The 22,848-nt window shown below is 48.6% G+C and overlaps 1 protein-coding gene across 3 annotated transcripts in view; it reads right to left on the reverse strand.

Moving 5' to 3' along the window:
• LOC126986813 (plexin-B-like) overlaps positions 1–22,848 on the reverse strand; it is a 474,607-nt gene that overhangs the window by 226,955 nt on the left and 224,804 nt on the right. The gene's annotated exons all lie outside the window — the stretch shown is intronic.

A 22,848-nucleotide genomic window follows, 5' to 3' on the forward strand; every position in this document is an offset into this window, starting at 1 on the left:
CTCTTCCATTTTATTCATGTGCCGCCCCAGCATACCACGCCTCTTGCCTTCCACACCAGCTGTTCTTTTGCTCCGTTTCTCATGGCCACACCGCTCCTTGTTCCCTCACACCAGCTGCCTCGGCCTCACATGAACACCTTTCCACACTCATCGCCTACACGAGCATCCCCCAACTACACCCGATTCGCCATCCTTTCCCCTTCCCAGCGCCGTCTTTCTCCCTCGAACCCTCGCCCTCCCAGCCTCCTCCCGCCGCCGCCTCACGCCACGCAGGGCCGACATGACTGAAGGAATGCACACAAAGCCACTTACAGAGGGCACGCTGCCTGCATCAGCTCGAATCCACTTCACTTCACCACCGCCGGATTAAACCAGGAAAAAAAATAAGGTGATAAATAGAATAAAAACACTATCCTCCTTGGGGCAAATATGAGGAGGAGGTGGGGTGGAGGAGGGAGGGAGGGGAGGAGCGGGGGAGGAAATCTTGTCCGATGCGCAGCGATAACGTCCGATGGCGAATTTAAAATGTATTGAATCGAAGGAAGATTAATCTCGGCCAGAACCCCCACCCCCCCCCCATCGCCCCAAGCACGTCCTCCTCATTTCGTGCCGCTCCCCATCCACCTCCTCCTCCACCTCCTCCCCCTCCTCCTCCTCGGGCTCCGTCACAACAAAGCAATAAGCTGCACCTCCCCGCCCCCCTCCTCGCGGCTCAAGCACTCACTGTCCCTCAACACCTCTTCCTCTTTTTCTACCTCCTCCTCCTCCTCCTCCTCCTCCTCCTCGGCACCAGGCGGGCGGCGGGTGGCTGGTCAAAGGGTTGGAGAGGCGGGGCGCAGGATTAGCGGGGCGCAGTTCGATCACCCGGAACGCCGCATAATGCCTCCGCCCCAGCCTGCCTCACCCCAGCCTGCCTCACAGCGAACCAGCCTCACCTCGGACATCCCCAGCTGGACACGACCTATTCAACCTCCCTCCCTACTCGACCTGCCTCGTCTTCTCTCTCTCCGTCTTCAACATTTCCCCCACTCTCCAACATAATTTTCCTTTTCCTCCTTTCCTTCGACCTTTTCTTTTTTTCTTTCTTCTTTACATTTTATTCACCTTTCTCCTGCATTTCAATTCGCAATTTCATCCCCAGCGACTTTTTTCTCTCTTTTCCTTCGCCTTCTTTTTAACTTCCTCTTCCTCTTTCTTCACCTCCTCCTGACCCTTCAGCGCCGTCAAAAGGTTTTACTCTTTTCTCCTCGGTAATCACACCCGCCATCATGCGGGTACACGTATTTTCCATTTATTCCTTTTTCTCATTTATTTGTGTTGGTGTACGTGACGCATTTTCCTTCCTCCTCACCGCCGCGGCGCCGCCACCCGCGCCCCGCAGCCCCTCCCTGGGCGGCGCGTCAGGTGTGAACGGCGCTTAATAATGCACTCAGGTGGTCCACGGCGTGATTAATGCCAAGGCGGCCTCCTCTCCTCCCCCCCCCCCACCTCTCTCTCTCTCTCTCTCTCTCTCACCTCCTTGACGCCTTCCTCGCGCCTCTTACTTAGCGGCGTCAACAACATAATTTGTACGAATCAATAACGTGTGAGCGGCAATAACAAGGCTCTGTTCGGCCAAACAACACCCTTGCTGCCGCCGCCGCAGCCTTCGCCACGCCTCCCCTTGTATCGGCTGCCGTGAAGCCTCGGTAATGTCACCCCTCCTCAGCCTGCCTCAGCCTACCTCCAGGCCGGCCATTACTGCCGCCCCCTCGCGCCCCACCCGGCCGGCACTCACGCGCGGCACAATGGGCCAGCGACATCGTCAAATATTCATAAAAGACTCGCTAATAGTCGTGAATTAAGCCTCCCCTGCAAGCGATATTGGGGAACAATTTGCCGGGCGTGAAGACGATTAAATGAGAGGGGGTAGGGGAGGGTGCAAGGGGGGGGGGCGAGTGAAGAGGGTCAACGGGAAGGGATGCGTCGCAGTGGAGTGCTGCAGGGGGAGGGTGTGGGTGGCAGTGACCCGTGCAGATCGCCGCCTGGCAGTGCTCCCCCGCGGGACCTTCAGAGGGCCAGAGCGTCGCGGCGCTTCACTTAACACAACATGCACGACACTCCCTCGGCGCTGAAGGAAAACATGAACGCGTCCCGAGGTGCCGAGAAGGAGGGGGAGAGAGGGCCAAAGGGTGAGGGTGCGTGGGTGATTGAGAGGGGGAGAGAGCGAGAGGGTAAGGAGTGGGAGGGTGAGTGGGGAAAGGGTGTGAGCCGCTCCAACGCCCTCTCCTCCACACCGACAGACGGAATGCAAACAAAACATTAAAGAAAGTGAGTCACCCGCCGTTACTAGGTACTGTTGTCGTTGTTGTTGTTGTTGAGGCCGAGAGAGAGACCAGCTCGAAACTCCTACAACATTTCTTTTCTCGAGGACCGGCACAGGATGACATGACACTCACCTCACCTCTCCACCACTCCTCCACCCATCAGCCTCCCCCCCTCCCCCCTCTACTAACCTTTCCTCCCTCAACCTACACAAAACTTGGAGAAACGGAGGGGAAAAATAGATGGGAGAGAGAGGGAGAGGCAAGAGGAGTAGTAGGAGTAGGAGGAGAGGTAGAGATGAGACAGGATTGGAAGAGGGCACAGAAAGAGGCCAGAACTCTACGATAATCTGGTAAATCCTGGTCATTGACTCACAGATTCCTGGGCCGATGGTGTCTCCCTGTCCTCCATCACCGCCGCCACTTACCGACTTAAAGGTTACTTCGCCTCTGCCTCCTCCTCCGCCTCCACCCCCGCCACCACCTCCATCACCACCACCAACGTCACCGTCACCAACTTATCCTTAAAACAACCCAGAAATACCTTTACTTCTACCGCCATACTCTCTCTCTCTCTCTCTCTGTCTCTCTCTCTGAAAAAAAAAAAAACGTACAGGCCTCCGATAAAACGTTAAGGGCACCGTTTTCCATTTAATCAAGGAGCAAAGAGAATGTACAACGGGAAATGCCTTTGTCAGAATTGTGCCAGGAGGGCGGAAGCGATAGTAGTAGTAGTAGTAGTAGTAGTAGTAGTAGTAGTAGTAGTAGTAGTAGTAGTAGTAGTAGTAGTAGTAGTAGTAGTAAAGGCTCCCTCAAGTAAAAACCCCAAATACACCCCCCTGACAAAATCAATCAATAAATAAATAAAATAAAAGAAATAAAAGTAAAAACGAGTTACCCTTCGACTAAAACTGCTCAAGATCTGCAGTAAAAGACGATTACTTTCTTTCGTTCTTTCTTTTTCAGTGCCTCCTCCTCCTCCTCCTCTTCCCCTCTTCGCTGTACCTCAACATCACGCCCTTACGTATTCTCTTTCTGGCGGACTTTCCTCACATCCCCGTCCTTTGTAACCTTTATAACTCCAGGATTAGCCTTACGTAGACCTTTCCTCGCCGCCGTCCTCCGCCCCGTTAGCATTCCCCAGGTGGGTGAGTGACGCGGGTTGTAATTTGTCCACAGGTGCGAAGGAAGTAATTGTGAGTGTCGCAAGTAAGAAGGTACACCGCGCCCATAGGAGGGAATAAGACCCACACGGTTGTCTTGATCCAGAGGGAGTTTCAACCTTCGTGTGTGTCGTGTTGTAGCATTGTTTGTCTCCGCCTCCGCCGCCATGACTATTGACTTTCAGTTCAATACGAAAGACAACTAAATAGGCGGAATTGCGGTGTGGGAGGAAGTGAGAAGGTAGAGAAAGGGGAGAGGGAATGAGGGGATAGGGAAGAGAAGGTATTTCAAGAAGGGGGAGAGAGAATAATGGTACGTGATAAAAGGAGGAAGAGATGAAGAGAAAGAAGGAGAGGGAACGAAGAGGAAGAGGAATAACAGTAAAAGGAGGAGAAAGAGGAATGAAACATGCATTGCTACTTGAAACCCTCACACACACACACACACACACACACACACACACACACACACACATCAACACACGCAGTAATATATGAGGACAGACAGAGGCAATAAAACATAATTACACCAACACCATTCAGCCACTCCGCGACACCTGCGAGGGAAGGCGTGCATAAAGAAGAGGAAAGAGTAAGTAATTAACCTGCGTGACACAGAGCCCCTGCCGTTCATCATTTTGCTTGCCACCGGGTAAAAAAAAAAAAAAAAAAAAAAAAGAGAGAGAGAAAAAGGGAAGTGCATAAAGAACCAGAGTAGGAGCTGCGTAAGAAATGAAGGAAAATGCGAAATGTGATGAAGTATGAGTCAAGAATCCTCATGAAAAATGTAAATAATGGTTGTAAACAGCGCGAGGTGAGAACATTCGTGCATTAATTAGGAAAGAAATAAAAAAAAAGGGAAAACAGACCTCACCCAAAAAGAGAAACAGAGAAAGAGAATTAGAAAGAAAAAAGTGAAGATAAGCAAAAATATACTTGATAAACTGTAGAAAATAATGATAAAACAGTAAAATTGCGTAGTGAGAAAATTCGTGCAGTAATTAGACAAAACAAAGCGAAAGAGAAAAGAGCATACTCTCATACAACACAAAACAAAACAAGAGAAAATATAAAAGTAGAGAAAAGTAAAGATAAGCAAAAAAAAAAAAAAGGGGGGGGGGGGCAGAACAAACAAACACATGTACGCTCACTATTCTCTTTTCCTACTCTCTCTTTTTCCCTCCCTTCCCACACCCTCCCCCAAAGAGGCTAAAGGTAACTGCCTATAATACCTACAGAGAGGCCCTCAGGCTACCTTACGCTTGGCTGTGTGGAAGAAGGAAGGCGAATGGAGTAGAGGGGGGAAGAAGGAGAGGAGCCAATAAGAAAGAGAATGGGAGCAAGTGAAGGCTGAGTCGCTGTGTGAAATAAATAGAAGGTGAAATAAAATTGAAACCAAAATAAAGTTAAGCAAAAACGTTTGGCCACATGGAAGGAAGGATCACATCTGCCACTAGACTCGAGGTAAATGTTTTAGTGATCAACCTATTTTTGGCTTGAGGCTGAAAGGAAGAGGAAGAAGAATGGTAAGAAGAGAGGAAAGGTAAGCGGTAAGAGCGTAGATTGGAAGGTGAAGAGAGGATGAGTAAACAGGTTAGAAAGGAGCGAGATAAAAATAACGTAAAATGGAAAAAGAAAAAGAAAATGAGAAAGGCTGAGAGGAAGACTGTCGATAAGGAGAAATATAATGAAAGGAGGAGAAAAAGATGAGGAGCAGGAATAGAAGGAAACAAGGGGAGAAGAGAAGGCGAATGACGGGGAGGAGGAAAAGTAGATGGGTGGAGAAGAGAAAAAAATACGAACAGAAATAAAAGCGATGCAGAAACATAGAAGGATTGGAGAAAGACCGTAGCCAAAAGGAACAAGGAGGAGAACGGAAATAGGAATAAAGAATTGATGTGGAAACAGGAGATAAGCGAGAAATAGTGAAAGAGGAAAAAACAGGACAGGTAAAACACAAAACACAACAAAGAATAACATCAACGAAAGGTAATAACGAACAGAAGCGCAATAAAAGTACAAATAAAAACGAAAAATAAAACAGGAGAAACAGCTAATTCGACTAAAAAGAAGATAAATGCATATAATAAAGACATAAAGAACGATAACGAACAGACATTAGGAACAACAACAAAAAACAGCAGCAATAAAACGAAACAAAGAGATACTTGAGTGAATAATGAAGGAAGGTGAAAGTAGTGCTCAGGTCGCAGGATTTCAAGGTAATGCACCCCGACAGGTGATGCGTAATTAAGACACGTGGAGGAGGTCTCAGGTAAATTTGTTCAGGAAGAAATAATAACTTTTGTGGGGGAGCATTAGGAGCATGAGGCGGGATTGTGAGACAGGGAGGGATTAGAGAGAGGGGCTTGGGAGGGAGGGAGGGGAAGGGGGCAGGAGAAGGGAAGGGGCGGGAGGAAGGGGAGGAAGGAAGGGGTTGGCAGGGAGGAAGGGGAAGGGGGTAGGGGAAAGGAAGGGGAGGAAGAAAGGGGAGGAAGCAAGAGGTTGGAAGGGAGGAAAGAAAGGGGAGGCAGGAAGGGGAAAGATAGGGACTGGAGGAAGGGGAAGGGGAAAGGAAGGGGAGGAAGGAAGGGGGGGAGGGAGGGAGGGAGAAAGGCGATAATCATGTCACAAATATAATGAATGTCACCTTTAGCGTGTGGTGGTGGTGGTAGTGGTAGTGGAGGGAGGAGGTGGTGGTGGTGGTGGTGGTGGCTGTGGCAAACTTCGCGTGTTACATTCAACTGTTTTTCTTTGTCTACACATTCTCTCTCTCTCTCTCTCTCTCTCTCTCTAATGCCCCTTTTCATGGTCTCTATTTATACCCGCAGCCTCCTGGTCGTCATTTCACGGTGTGGCATCTCATTAGTCTAATATCTGGGGCGGGGCGACAGGGGGAGGATGGGCAGGGGGTGGGGGACTGGTAAGGCCCGGCGGGGTGGAGCGGGGGTGGGTGGGGGGGGGGAAGGGGGGAGAATATGTGGAGTCGATAAAGGAATTCTATCTACGAGGAATACTTAGACGGGGTTGGATGTGGCACTGAAGGGGCGGGGCGGGGCGGGGCGGGGACTGGGGCGTGGGTGGTTTGGGCGGGGCTCAGTGAGTGCAACAGTAGCAACATTGCCAAGTGCGGTGGAGACATTCTGGGAAGGGAAGAGAAGGGAAGGGAAGGGAAGGGAAGAGAAGGAAAGGGATGGGAAGAGAAGGGAAGGGATGGGAAGACAAGGGAAGGGATGGGATGAGACGGGGAAGGGATGGAAAGACAAGGAAAGGGTTGGGAAGGGAAGGGAAGGGAAGGGAAGGGAAGGGATGAGAAGGGAAGGGAAGGGAAGAGAAGGAAAGGGAGAAGGGAAAGGAAGAAGAGGGGAACAGGGTGAGTAAGATGAGTGGGGTGGTTAGGTTGGGAGAAAACGAGAGAAGGGAAGAAGGAAGGGAGGAGGGACGAGAGGGGAGTAGAAGAGATGGGAGGAAAGGGTAGCATTGCGGAGAAGCGGGAGAGGAAGAGACAACAAAGTGGCATAAGTGGAGAGGCGGGTTGGCTCGGATGGGAGAAAAGTGGAGCATACGGTGGAAGAGAGGGTGGAATGGCGGGAGGGGAGGAAGAGAGGGAGAAAGACGGCTTGCGGGTGGTCGCTCTCAACACGAGTTTCAAGAGGCGAGTCAGTCCTCCGTTTTAAGTTGTGACAGAAAAATGACATATGTGTCTGAAAGGGGAGAGGCAGGGAGAGGAGGAAGAGGGAGAAGAGGAGGAGGGGAGAGGAGGAAAGAGGAGTAGGAAATGAGAAGGGAGAGACACCGAAAAGAACGTGAATGTGAGGAGAAGGAAGACACATGAAAGGAATAGGAGGAAAGAAAAGGAGGAAAAAAAGGAGAAGTGGAAAATGAGCGGGTAAAGGGAAGAAGAGTGACAGCGGTGCATATAAAGGGGAATAGAGGAAAAAAAAGGAGGGTTAGGAAATAGTGAAGGTATGAAATGAGTTTGTGAGAGAAGAGGAGTGAACAGGAGTGTTGGGAATATTGAAAAGGCGGAAAAAATGGGGCTAAGAAAAAGAAGACAATGAAAGGAAAATGGAAAAAGAAAAAGGGGTTTGGGATGAGGAATAACCTAAAAAGAAATGATTGTAAGAAGTTGGAAAGAGGTAAGAAAAAAAATAAAAAAAAGGAAAAGGGTGAAAGAGAGGAGAGAGAGAGAGAGAGTAAACAAAGACGCATCAAAGAAAAAAGGAAGAAGAGGGGAGAGATATAACGTGAGAAAGGAAAAAAGAAAAAGAAAAATGAAAACCGATAAAAGGAAAAAAAAAGGAAAATCAATAAATGGTGAAGACTTCGATTTAGAACCTCCTCCTCCTCCTCCTCCTCTTATAGGCACGCAAATTACACACAGCCGATGAAGATGAAAAAAAAAGGATAAAAAAAAAAATCAACGGGTAAACAAAGAACAGGTTACGGCAAACAAACAGGTCCTCGAGACGCCCATCAAGACACGTAAAAACGAGCGAGGAGACAAAAATATGAACCTAAATAATATAAATCGAAGACCTCGTTAAGCCTCCGTACGATTAATCACTCCCCCCCGCCCCCCTCGCCGCCAACACCCACTCCGCGGCCGATCCTTGATAGAAAAAAAAAAGAAATAGAGAAAGATGAAGGATAAAAGAGGGAGGGATATAAAAAGAGGGAGGAAAGAATAAAGATGAAAAAATAGGGAGGGATAGATCAAAATAGGGAGACAAAATATAGGGAAGGATAAAGATAATAAATAGGAATGGATAGAGAAACAGAAGAAAAAAAAGATATAGGGAGGAACAAAAAAGATAAAAATAGGCAGGGATAAAGAAATAGGGATGGATAGGAGAGAGGGAGAGATAAGAAAAGGGTCAGAAAAGTACACCAATGAATCCAACATATCCAAGAAGTACACCAAAGAATCCAACACATCCAAGAAGTACACCAAAGAATCCAACATATCCAAGAAGTACAGAAAAGAGTCCAACATATCCAAGAAGTACAGAAAAGAATCCAACATATCCAAGAAGTACACAAAAGAATCCAACATATCCAAGAAGTACACAAAAGAATCCAACATATCCAAGAAGTACACAAAAGAATCCAACATATCCAAGAAGTACACAAAAGAATCCAACATATCCAAGAAGTACACAAAAGAATCCAACATATCCAAGAAGTACACAAAAGAATCCAACATATCCAAGAAATACACAAAATAATCCAAGAATTCTCCGTCGCAGTGTCGAAGAAAATCCCACAAAAATAAGTAAAAAACAAAAGCGAAACGAAGCAAAATGATAGAAAAAAACTTAATAAACCCAACAATAATAATTAAACAAAGGGAGCGATGAAGCAGGTATACACGCAAAGAAACAAAAGAAGAGAAAAGGAAAAGAAAACTCGAAGTAAAATGAGGAAAAGAGAAAAGAAACAATACCACTACTAATAAAGAGAAAGTAATGAGAAACAGATGTAAAGTATCAAATAAATCCCCGCAAAAATAAGTAAAAAAGAGCTAAACAAAAGCGATACGAAACGAAGGGAAATCAGAAAGAACACACAAAAAAAGGGCGGAATAAAACTAATAATAATAAAAAAAGATAAAGATAAAGATGAATCCGGTACACGCGAAGAAACAAATGGAAGTGGGACGCGACATTAAAAGTTTAGGGCGGCGAGACAGAGAGCAAGTTTAGTATTTACAACATGACTTTCGGTGACAAAGAGGACGTGTCACACCGGCAGACAGCGGAGAGTAACAGTCGCCAGCAAACGCTCGGCTCTTAAGAGAATAAAATTAAAGCGAGAGAATGAGAGAGAATGAGCGAGAGCGAGAGAGAGAGAGAGAGAGAGAGAGAGAGAGAGAGAGAGAGAGAGAGAGAGAGAGAGAGAGAGTCATATTAATCACAAGACCACGCTTCACCAACACCCGATTCTCTCTTAACCAAAATTATTCGTTAAACGGCCATTGCGAGTGTGCCAGAAGGAAGGGACGGAGAGAAGGAAGAGAGGGAGGGATGGAGGTAAAAGGAGACATAAGAGGGAGGGAGGGAGAGACGGATGGCCGTGCACTTGGCATCACGACTTGCGGAGCGTGACACCAAGAAGCCAGTGAAGACTAAATCATTTACGCGTCATGTATGGGCGTCTGAAGAGGCTGAGGGTGGAGGGAGAGAGGGAGAGAAAGAGGGAGGGCAGGAAAGACGGAGGGAAGAGATGAGTAAGGGAGGGGAAGACGAAAGAAGAGAGGGAAAGATATGAAGGACGTAAGAAGAGAAGGAAATGTTGGAAGGAAAAAAGGAAGAAAAGAGGATGAAATTAATAGGGGAAGAAAAAAAGGACTAGTAAGAAGGAAAGGAAGAGAAAGCTGAAGGATAGAAAGGAGGGAAAGTTAAAGTGAAGAATAGTTATATGAAAAAAAGAACCATTAAAGGGAGTGACAGAGGGAGGAATGGATGAGGAGAAAGAATGAAGGGAAGAGAGATATAAGAGGATGGGAAGGAAAGAGAAGTGGAGAGGAAGAGATGGCACGTGGGGAGTAGGGGAGCGGTAAAGGTGATAAGAAACAAAAACTAACAAGAGGAAATGCTGATAATACAAAACCGCTGATAAGATATGAGACTGAGGAACAAAGAAGGGAATACGGAAGAGGAAACAATAAGAAGGAATGACGGATAATGCGAATGGATAGAAGATAGAAGGGCTTAATAGAAAAGAAAAAGGAGAATGCTGAGAAAAAAAAGTGAATCATGTGTTCGTCAGACGGTGATGGACGGCGAAGGCAGTGAAGGGAGAGGGAAGAAGGGAGACAGGAGAAGGAAAGAAATGGGAAAAGGTAGGAAAGAAACGTAAATGAAGAGGGGAAGAGGAAAAAATATAAAACGGAGAAGGAGAAGATAAATAACAGTAAGAGAAAGGTATAAAACAAGGAGAGAAGGGGAAGATAGACTGACACTGATGAGAGGGAATAAAGAGCAGAAATAGTAGGAGCGGGCAGGGAGAGGAAGGGGTGCCTCAGGACCGGTGTACACGGGGACGGGCAAGAATGGGCAGGGTACTTTTCTTGGACTATAAGGCTTCGTCAGCAACATGGGCGTCAGCCAGCTCATAAGTCAGCCGGTCAGTCAGCCAAGCAGTGGACCAGTGATCAAGACAGTTCATCCTTCAGTCAGCCGGGCAGCCGCGTAGTCAACTAAGCAGTGAGTCAGGTACGCAGCGAACCAACGCGGCAGCCAATCAATCAGTCAGTCGGTTAGTACGTCAGCCACGCAACAGACCAACAAGAAGTCAGCCAGTCAGCCTGTGCGGGAGTTTACCAGGCGGTGAGTCAGCGCGCCGGCAGTCAGCTCCCGCGGCCCTAACTCACTCTGCACCTCTCGACTCACAAGTGTCACTGATAGTGCCACTAAGTGTCAAGGTGCCACACTGACGCGCATACCTCACACAGCACACACCCACATCGCCTCTCTCCCTCCCTCCCTCCGTACCATACCACCTGCCCTCCACACTTCTCTTCCTCTCCACCTCCCTCCCTCCCTGCCTATAAACACCAGACCAAACACCCGACACAGGTACCTCCCTTCCCTCCACCTTCCCTCCTTAGTACCACAACACCTGCCCGCCACACACCCTCCTTCACCCACAAACACATTACATTACACACTCCCAGCACACTCTCCTCCTCCCTCTCCCCTACATACCAGCCACCTAGTCAACCCATCTACTCTCCCCTTCAGACACAAGCAGCAACTCTCCCTCTCCCCCTCTCCGACTCGGCTGAGGGCGCGGCATCCGGCCTGAGTTGCGGCATGAAGCCATTAACCCTAAATTCTTCGTCTCATTACTAAACACAAAGTTCCCTGAGTGAGTCCTCCGCGGGTCGCTGCGTGCGGGAGGAGCGAACCTAATGGGAGGATTCCACCTTAATTTGATACAGAATTTACCTCCCGTCTGCGAGTCTCCCCTTCTCTCCTCCCTTCCCTTCGCTCAGTGCCTCGCGCGTGCCAAGAGCCGTGAGGGTGCCAGCGTGTCTTCAAAGGGCACGGCGCCACCCACTCCCGACGACCGCATAATGAGAACAAATGGCCTCCGATACCCGTTACGACGCCCGACTGTCACCCGCCGGGACACACACGCCGAACAGCCGCCCCTACCGCCACCTGCTGCCGCCCCTACAACCACCCGGCGCCCCTGCCATCCGCCGCCGCCCCTGCCACCCGCCACCGCTCCGCCGCCCCGCCGCCGCCCTGTCGCCGCCCCGCAGGTGAATGTTTCCGTGGGTTAGGGCGAAGCGTCTCAACATTTATCAACATTCAGCGGATTTCCGCAAACTTTCCTCCTTTCGAGTCTTAGTTTGGGGCATTTTTCTCTCCCTTTATGTTCCCTCATCACACTTTGTTTACACTTTTCGCTAGTGGTTTTTGCGTCACGTTTTCCTTGGCGCCTTGTTTTTTAATCTCCTTGTTTACCGTTCCCACTCCGTTCCCGCGAGCCCTGTGCCTTCCACCGCCTCTCCTTCAAAAAAACTTTCCTCTCGTTTTCCTTTCCGAGACGCTTTCCTTTACCACAACGCGACCCCAGCCTCAAACAACGGCCAGATTTTACCCTCGTCTCCCCTCCTTCCATTCAGTCTCCTCGCTCCGCCCCGCCCTTTGTAAAGACTCTTGTGGCTCTTCTCCCGCGCCCCCCGCAGAGCGCTGGTCAGGCGGAGGGGAACACAGACCCTCGTTATTCCTAGAGCCGTGAGTCGCTGCTCTATTGACATTGAAGGCAAGAAGAAAACAACGAGACGCGGCTCGGACCCCACGAAAACTTGTCCCACTCGGAGACAGGAGATAAATTAGGCGGCGGCTGTTGGTACACTCTCTTAGCATACAATGCGCTCGGCTACTCAAAGGTCAGATTCATCAGGGCGACAGGCGGGCAACGAGAGCGGCGGGGAGACTAAATCTGTTGAGTGGCGGTGAAGGTTGCCTGTCCTGGGAGACTATAAATACAGGTGGTTCGGCCCGGGGCGCAGGGCGGACAGATGGGAGGCGCGATAATGACCCATGGCGGCGGCAACCAACTGGGCTGAGCCGTGTCAACAAGCTTTAACTTTCAACACCTCTAACCTAACACCACCACCGCCGCTACCACCACCACCACCACCACCTGCACGCCCTATGCACGCTCTGTATGTCCCAAAGCCTCCATCAAGAGGGCCGAGAACTGTCAACAGGCCTTAACTAACACTACCAACACCACAACTGCCGCCGCCGCCGTCGCTCGAGTTTGCATCTCCTCCTGCATACTGCACGCCCTAGCAAACTTGCATGTCACTTGTAGGTCCTTAAGCCTCTGCGCTTCCTCTTTCTGTATGTGCATAGCAAAAAAGAGCGAAGAAGAGACGAAGGGTGATAATAAAGGTTGACACTGAGAAAAGAAAACTAACTTCGTCGCCTTGCGCTGTGAAGAGTAAACGCCAGCCGCCACGACGGTAATGACGGGTCACCTGCCGCTAATTTCCCCCACTCCCAGCCCAGGTACAGGTGTGTGTGTGTGTGTGTGTGTGTGTGTGTGTGTGTGTGTGTGTGTGTGTGAGAGAGAGAGAGAGAGAGAGAGAGAGAGAGAGAGAGAGAGAGAGAGAGAGAGAGAGAGAGAGAGAGAGAGAGAGAGAGAGAGAGAGAGAGAGAGAGAGAGAGAGAGAGAGAGAGAGAGAGAGAGAGAGAGAGAGAGAGAGAGAGAGAGAGAGAGAGAGAGAGAGAGAGAGAGAGAGATATGGAAGTTAGTCTATCCCGTCCATCACACACTCAAACACACACACACACACACACACACACACACACACACACACACACACACACACACACAAACACAAATCAGCGGAGATTAAGCTCGCGTTACTCAGCTTGCCTCGGCCGCTTCTTCAAAGGTGGCCCGGCAACTTGAAGCGCTCGGAACCAACCACAAGGGCACAGGTTAATTCCGACGACGATCACCACCAACCAACCCCCTCCCCCCGCCCCCTTCCTCTCCTCCCCCCGCCCCCGCCTTCCCTCCCTCCATCAGTCTGCAGTAACGAGCGATGCGGTATAGATAGACCTCCCCACGTCCTCGTATCAGCGGGTGTCATCACTACGAGGTGCCACGGGCTGATAATGCCACTCTCTCTTGGCACTGCGGAATGTCACGGGCCCCACACCAGCAGGAGGAAGAGGAGGAGGAGGAGGAGGAGGAGGAGGTAGCTTTGCCCCCTACTCTCTTCCCTGTGTCTATACTTAAGCAAGCCTCTTTTCTTCTCTCCTCTCTTCTCCTCCTCCTCCCTCCCTTCCCTCCATCCCTCCTTGTCTTACCCCTAACTCACTCAACACCGCACTGACGACCTGACATTTTTTTCCCCCTCCACTCCTCTTCTCCTTCATTCTTCTCCTCTCCCTTCCCTTCCACCTCCCCTCTCCCGCCGCCGCCGCCTTCACCATCACCACAAAAATAGCAAAAAAATAAGCAGCTCTTCGGGACGCGCGTCGGCCAGCCTCGGCGCCGCCACGAAGGCAAAACTCAAACGCAAAAAAGACTTGACGTGATGAATTGGGTACACGAATTCACCTCCAATGGAATGAAATATTGGCGCATCTCTCTCTCTCTCTCTCTCTCTCTCTCTCCGTCTCTCCCTTGTGCTGGAGTTTGTGTGAGTGCGTCTTTCTGCCTCTCTCCTCCCTCTCTCCCTTCCTCTCTCAAGTTGTGATTTCTTTATTGGAAGGACGAACAAGAAAAGCAGCGTCCGGGCTGGTTAGCAAGACACATTATTATGACAGTTTGATTAGTACACCACAACACGTCTAGCTCGCTCTCAAGTCCCACTCAAGACACGATTTACGAGTGTGATCGCAGTGACGGTGTTCGCGCGAATGTCCCTCCACCGTCTCCCTCCTCCTCCTCCTCCTTCCTCCTTCCTCCTTTTCCTCCTGTGTGATGTGTTCGTTGCTGCGGCTTGTGTCTAACGAGCGAGATGGAGGAGGGTCCGATGGGGTGGTTATGAGGGGGAAGGTGGGGTTAGGAGGGGAGGGGGGTGAGAGGGGGGCTGCAGCGGTGTTGGAGCGTATCTTTCAGGAGTGTGAGAGGAAGAAGACGCAGAAGAAAAAAAGAAGAAAAGGATGGTGAGTAAAAAGGAGGAATAAGATAAATAAGGTAAGAAGAGAGGAGGAAGAAGAAAAATAAAGTAAGGAAAAAGGAGGGAGAAGCCAATGAAAAGGAGAAAGATGGAAAAACGAAGAGAAGAAAAGAACAAGAAGTCGAGGAGGGAAAGAGGAAAAACAAAACCAACCGAGGGTGCGAAAAAAAAGAAAAGGAAAAAAGAAGGAAAGAGAAAACAACAAAACGAAGACGATGAAGATGACGATGACCTTGGACTTCCCTTCCAACATCCTGGCGGAGCGACGCAAACTAACTAATCCTCTCTCTCTCTCTCTCTCTGAACCTCACACTTTTCTCTTTCCTCCACCTTTACCTTTTTTCCTTCCTTTTGTTTATCCTTCTTTGCTTTCCTCCTCCTCCCCTCTTTTTTTTTTCTTCTACGGCTCTTCATCATCACCCTCTCGAGTCTCTCTTCACAAATTCCTTTCCCTCCTTTATTTCAACACTTCTCTCCTTCCGTTCCCTCCTTATTTTTCTCTTCTCTGCGTTCCTACAAATATTTACCTCACTTTCCTTTCTTCTTCATCGTTTCCTTTATTTTCATCTCTCCTCTGCCTGACATCTCTTCCGCCTTCTCTTCCTTTCCCCTCCCTTCACCGCCATCCACCCTCTTCTAAAGCCTCCCAAACCTCCCCTTCCCTCCCTCTCTTCCACCTCCTCTTCCCTTCACACCACGAGAACATTTCCACCAATTCAACTTCCCTTCACCTCACCACTACCACCCCCATCCACCCCTCATCTAAAGCCTGCCCAACCTCCCCCCTCCCCTCCCCATCTTTACACCCTTCTCGCCCTGTCATTCCCGCTTTCGTATGGCCTATAAAACCGTCTCTCAATCCCCAATCTATCCCCGTCAACTATTCTCCTCCCCTGAAATCACATCCCCAACGCACCCCCTGCCGAGGCGACGTGTGGGGGCAGTGTATTCATCAAGGAAAGGGGAAATAAAATGCGTTACTGTCAGTCGTGTTTATAAAGACAATATTGGCTGTCAGCGGGACGGGAAGGGCGTAGAAGAGACGAGGAGGAGGAGGAGGAGGAGGGAAGTGAGGAGGATGGGATGGTGGTAGTGTGGTTCAGGGAAGAGAAGGGATGTACGGAGAGAAGGGAAAAGAGAGAAAATGAGTGATGTACGAAGAAGAATGTAAAGAGGAAAGGTGTATAGCAGAAATAGCGGTAAGAGAGAGTAAGGACAGGGATAGTTAGTAAAACGGAGAGGATGCAGAGGAACAGAGAAAGAAAGAGAAATACAGAAAGTTAGTAATAGGATCATAAAAGAGATAAACTGGAAGAAGGGAGAAAGAAGGAAGGAAGGAAGGAAAATAACGATGTATGAGAAGGAAGGAGGGAGAGAGAATGGAAGGAAGGAAGGAAGGAAGGAAGGATGGAAGGAAAGAGGGAAGGCTACAGGAAGATGAGAGAAAAGGTTATGAGGATCAGGCGGACATAAAGTCAGGATGTGAGAGATAGAAAGGAGCAAAGGGCAAACCATGAAGAGGAGGAAGAGGAGTAAGCAACAGAAAAAATGGAAGAGCAGGCAGCAGAAACCCTAATAGCTTATACCGAAGTTGCCTGATTGAACGATGGAAATACTTGCTCTATGAACGTACAAGACCCTTCAATTCACTTCTGACGCAACAAAGTAATGGTGAATGCAATCTTCCTAAAGGGTCCATCATTTTCGTATCAACTTCTGCAGTGGCGGATAACTCGCTTGGAGAAGAAGAAAAAAAATCCTGCTGTTGTCTATCTGCTACACCGCTAACCTGAATTGATTGGGAGTTATACATGTCTTTTTTGGGGGGGTTCTAGATGGAGGAGAAGAAGGAGGAAGAAAAATATGGTAGGAAGTGAAGTAAGGGTGACATATGAGTGGTTTTGGGAGGGTGTAAGGAGGTTCAGAAAGGGTTGAGAGAGGGAGTGAAGGGGAGTTGTGGACTGAGGGGACTGAGGACACTGGTTGGGGAAGTTTTGTATTTTGCATATTACCAGAAAAGAGAGAGAGAGAGAGAGAGAGAGAGAGAGAGAGAGAGAGAGAGAGAGAGAGAGAGAGAGAGAGAGAGAGAGAGAGAGAGAGAGAGAGAGAGAGAGAGAGAGAGAGAGAGAGAGAGAGAGAGAGAGAGAGAGAGAGAGAGAGAGAGAGAGAGAGAGAGAGAGAGAGAGAGAGAGAGAGAGAGAGAGAGAGAGAGAGAGAGAGAGAGAGAGAGAGAGAGAGAGAGAGAGAGAGAGAGAGAGAGAGAGAGAGAGAGAGAGAGAGAGAGAGAGAGAGAAGCAACGCACTCAACCGCCTGAACATACGCTGGGGGATAAAATAAATGTACAAAATATTTAGGAACGTTTGGCGGGCGGCGGAGAATCAAACAGGCTTAGGTATCCTCGTGGCGGCACCTGAGGCTAATGAGTTTTGTCTGTTTGGAGATAAATAACCTGACATCAAAGACAACAACACGGGATTCTCTTTACTATTATTATTATTATTGTTATTATTATTATTATTATTATTTTTATTATCATTATTATTATTATTATTATTATTATTATTATTATTATTATTATTATTATTATTATCATTATTATTATTATTATTGTTGTTATTGTAGTTGTTAGTAGTAGTAGTAGTAGTAGTAGTAGTAGTAGTAGTAATATCATCACCACTACTACTATTGATATGAAAGCCACAAGAACACTACTACTACTACTACTACTACTACTACCACTACTCCTACTACTCCTACTACTACTACTACTACCACTACTACAACGAAGGGTTACTATGCCAAGTCCATATTATTCTCTTCAAGGCGACATTCCACCGAGTTAAGTCTATCTCGACATTTTCTTTCTATCGAGGTGAGATATGAAGATTTGGAGGCAAAAACACCTAAAGAGGCTCAGCAGGAGGAGGAGGAGGAGGAGGAGGGATTACATTAGATACAGTTGTCGCAGACGTAGCCACATGCATGTCTATCTATTAAAGAATTCACTTTTTATCAAACGTCGCCAGAATGTAGTTTTTTTTTCCTTGTTATTCTACTTTTATGCAGGGGTGGTGGTGGTCGTGGTGTGTGTGTGTGTGTGTGTGTGTGTGTGTGTGTGTGTGTGAACGAATACTGCTGGTTATATATTCGTGTTTTCTCTGCATATATTCTTACATTCGTCTCTATCTTATTCGTTTTTATTTTCTCATTTGCATGGCTGACAGCTAAATGCGACTGAGGGGGAGGGGTGCGGGCTGGGAGGAAAGAATGGGGAGGGGAGGGGATGGGAAGGGGATGGGTTGCAACTGGTAGGAAGGGGAAAGAAGAGAGGCGGGAAGGGGATGGATTGAGGAGGGTGTAGGGAGGGGAGAGTGCAATGGAAAAGCGAATAAAAGGAGGGGATGGTAGAGGAGAAATAAAAGTGATGGAAGTATGATGGGAGAAGGAGGAGGAGGAGGAGGAGAAAGAAGAGGTGGAGGAAGAGGGCACTGTGGGTTGTTAAGGGGTGAGGGGAGAGGGGTGTGGGGTGAGGGGTGACTATATTAGCAGCCCACATGAAAGAGAGGAGAAGAACATGCAACACGGATACCCCTCCCCTCAGCCCTCCCTTCCTTTCCTTTACTTTCCCCTCGCTTTGCCCCGCCCCGCCCCGCCCTGCCCCGCCCCTCACGCCACGCCACCTCAGCGCCACTCCCGAAAATTGAGACATTTAAAGTTTTAATATCGATAATTCAAGGGGCGAGGGACGACATGCTGTGAGGGAGAGGGGGGGGGGGCTAAGGGGGTCATTTATTGCGTGTGAGCATGTGTGTGTGTGTGTGTGTGTGTGTGTGTGTGTGTGTGTGTGTGTGTGTGTGTGTGTGTGAATATATACACATTTTCACACTCACACTCATTTGAAGGCAAGATTAAAAGAGTGACAAAAGACTTGAAATATACCAAGAAAGCACGCACGCACACACGCGCGCACACACACACACACACACACACACACACACACACACACACACACACACACACAACCCCCTCCTTCCCACCTCCACACCACCACTACCACCCCTACCATTACCACCACCATCACTACCACCACCATTACCACCACCACCACCACCACTACCTTTTCTCTCCCCTACACTCCCCCTATAATACAATATCCTGTCCCTTCCTCACCCCACCCCTCCCCTCCCCCCTCCCCCATCCCACACCTAGGCCCCATCACACCTGCTCCACGCCCCATCACTCCCCGTCAGCGCCCCGTAAAGCGTGTGTGCGGGGCGGCAGCTGGGCGCCCCGCTATCCCATCACCATTTTAATCTGAGAATGGTAGTTTAATGGGCAAAGTTTTCCCCAAAATGTCCAGGAATGATGGAAGCTTCTGAGGGTGACGGGCGAGCATGAAAAATGTCCCCGTCGAGGGTGTAATATGCGTGTGTGTGTGTATGGGGCGAGGGGGGCTGTGTGTGTGTGTGTGTGTGTGTGTGTGTGTGTGTTTATAATTCACCATGGTCTGATCACGCTCTGCACTCGTGATCGCCAGTCGGTACCCGCCCCGAATGAGCTCTGGAATTAGTGGCAAATCTTTGGGTACAGTTGGAACCTTACACACACACACACACACACACACACACACACACACACACACACACAATCCGCCTGGAGGAATCGAACTCGGGACCTTACAGTTATGGAGCAAGAGCGCTATAGCCCCTGTCGTTGTGTATACTTCATTGCGAGTACAACTTTTAGAAGAATGGAAAGTACGAAGTAGGAGTATTATCAGTGGTAGAGAAACGAACTGGTAAAGAAATAAGAAAAATAAATAAATCGTACACACACACACACACACACACACACACCCACACTCACTGGCTGCTTTATGGATGTACTATGGACAGAACAAAATTGCATATCACCCGAGACAGTGACAGACAGGGAGACAAGACGGATAGAGACGGATGCGAGGGGGAGGAGGGAGGGAGAGGATGTAGAAGGGAAGAGAATGAAGAGGGGAGGAGGGGGGAGTGGGGAAGAAGGGAAGTAAATGACGTGGCATGAAGCGAAGGTGCTCATCCTCTCTCTCTCTCTTACATAACCAATAATCCCTTTCTTTTTAATTCAATCCCATTAATCCTCATTCATATATTCCCTCAATCCTGTATACTCCTTTTTTCTTTCTCTTTCTCCTCATCCCCAATTCCTTCCCCATAATCATACTCCATCCTCATTTATCTAATCATCAAGCTCTCTCTTGTTCCCCTTTCCCAGACCTACCCACCTACATATCTCCATTCCCCACAACACACCAAAAAGCATTCCTCCCCTTCCCCATCCTCCTTAAAACACTGCATCATCTCCTCCCAGCATCCTTCCATCTACCTCTCATACCAACACCATCACCTCCTCCTCCTCCTCCTCCCGGGTGCCGAGAATAGGAACAAAACACTATTCGCTTTTAAAACGGAAATTCTTCTCGATCTTCTCAAGCCAAGAAGACCAAACAGAGGCGGCTTTAAGAGGCCCTCAGATGCCGGGAAGGGGCGAGGGGAGGGAGGGAGAGGTGGATTAAGAAAAGAGGAGGAAGGGAAAAAGGAAGGAAGAGGGAAGAAGAAGGAGAGGTGGAAGTGAATGAGAAGACGAGAAGAGAGGAAACAGGGAGGGAAAGGGTAAAGAGCGGGAGGGAATTAGAAGATAACGGGAGGTAAAGGAAAAAAAGAGGGAAAGGAGTGGGAAGGAAATGAGGGAACGAGTAGGGAGGAGAATGGGAAACCTGTGGGAAGGTAAAATAAAGAAAAGGGGAGAAATGGGAGAGAAATGTAAAAAAAAATAATTGTGATGAATATGTTGAGTGATGATGAGTTGATGGGGAAAGATTAAAGAAGGAAAAAAAAACTAGGGGAAAACGTAGGAAAGTAAAAGAAAGAGGACTAAAGACGATGAGGAACGGCAAGAGGAACTGAGGGTCATGATGGAGGTGGGGATGGAGGGATGCAGGGTGGGGGGAGGGGGGGAGATATTTTTCCAAAGGTGTGGAAGGTTAAGCTTGCAAGGTGTTGGTCAGGTGTTGTTTGTGGGAAAGAAGTGTGTGTTGGAGGAGGAGGGGAACACGGCGGAGGAACGACCAGGCATTGAGGTCTTAGAAGGGGTGAGAGGGGGAAAGGGAGAGAGAGAGGGAGGGGGAGAGGGAGGATGAGGCAGGGAAGTTAAGTCTCGTGGAAATGTTGAGGAAAAATAAATACGGTCGTGCCAGGAACAACAACACGGCGCCGGCATTTGAGAGTGTTGGTGTTAGTGGTGGTGGTGGTGGTGGTGGTGGTGATGGTGGTGGTGGAGGAAGAGCTGTTGACAGTGGTGGTAAAGGAAGAGAAGAAAGTTGTGATAGAGGTGGTGATGATAATGCTTCCCTTCCCCTCTTTGTCCATTATACGTATCTCCTCCTCCTCCTCCTCCTCCTCCTCCTCCTCCTCCTCCTCCTCCTCCTCGCCGCCTCAGCTGTGTGATGACCAGTCTTTGTTTGGCGCCACTAATTAAGACCCTCAGCGAGCCCCCAAACACACACACACACACGCACACACACACACACACACACACACACACACACACACACACACACACACACACACAAACACATACTAACAAACAAACACACACAAACTGGCATACATACAACACTCCAAATCACTGAGAATAAAACACTTGCACTCACCCACTTACACAGACAAACAAACCCACAAACACACACACACACACACACACACACACACACACACACACACACACACACACACACACACTACGTGGAAAACTAAAATCAACACCTCTCCAGGGAAATTTAGCCCACCCTCTATTTTTCCCCTCCACAACAAAAAAGGGATTCTGTTTATGTCTTTTCGAAGTATTTACATGTTCTGCCGAAAGCTGTTAAATATTTTTCTTTTATTTCTTTTTACGATTAGCTTTTCTTAGCTTTTCTGGGTTTTCTTATTTTGCATTTAGAAAAAACAAATAAGGGAAGATGTGAGGATCCACAGTGACAGGAAGAATCTGGAGGAGGAGGAGGAGAAGGAGGAGGAAGAGAAGGAGGAGGAGAAGGAGGAGGAAGAAACTAACAGCCCTTGTGACGATGGGTTGATTCAGCATCACTCAAACACCTTAACGGGCTTTTTTTTTTTCCTTTTTCCTCTTTTTTTTGCCCTTGAGCTGCCTCCCACACTAAAAAAAATAAAAAAATAAAAAAGGGAAAAAAGTAGACGACCCCTTCAAATCCCACCCTTCCTTCCTCTTCCCCAAACTGTCCCTCTTGCCCCTGTCAGCTTCGTTAACAAGACCCCCTTAACCCCCACCTCACCCCCAGAGTGAGAGGTTCATCCCCCTTCCCCCCCACATCAACTCCGAGCACACAAGGTCCCTAAGTTATCCCTATTACACGCCCCAACTATGCAAGGTATTCCAACTCTCTGCCATTATCAAAATCATCACCACCAACAATAATAATAACAGGCTAAGTTCTTGAGCTCTCTCTCTCTCTCTCTCTCTCTGTCACATCACTACCATCGTCATCGCTTGCAAGACCATTCGAACGCCTCCTCCTCCTCCTCCTCCCCCTTCTTCACCTACCAGCAGAACCGCCACAAACGTCACCTGGGAGACAGACGAACACTCACCTGCAATTAATTAGCCGCATCTCTCAGGGCCATAAATAAACCCGAGGACGAAAGAACTGACAACACACACACACACACACACACACACACATATACACACACAGTCACAGAAACTTTGTCACCAGACCGTAAACTTTCTTATTTCCGCGGAAATGCACCACATCTGACTCCTACACACACACACACACACACACACACACACACACACACACACACACACACACACACACACACACACACACACACACACACACAGCCACGCCCGTGACACCCAGACGAGGGCTCGGCGGCGCCTTCAGGGATTGGCGATAATTTTCACGGCTCGACATGGTGCGCTGACGGCCGTCCCCTCGAACCCTCCCTTCATGCCCTTCCTTTCTTTCCCCTCCTCTTCATTCCCTTCCCTTTCTTTCCCTTCACTCCCTGTCTTTACCTTCTATTTTGCTTACCACTTTTTACGTTCCCTTTCTTTCTTTTCCCTTTCCCTTCATACCTTTTCTTTTCCCTTCCTTTTCTTTCCCGTTCTCTTTTCCTCCTTTCTTCTCCATTCCCTTCCCTT

This window comes from Eriocheir sinensis, chromosome 1, assembly GCF_024679095.1.
Source record: "Eriocheir sinensis breed Jianghai 21 chromosome 1, ASM2467909v1, whole genome shotgun sequence".
Taxonomy (NCBI): domain Eukaryota; kingdom Metazoa; phylum Arthropoda; class Malacostraca; order Decapoda; family Varunidae; genus Eriocheir; species Eriocheir sinensis.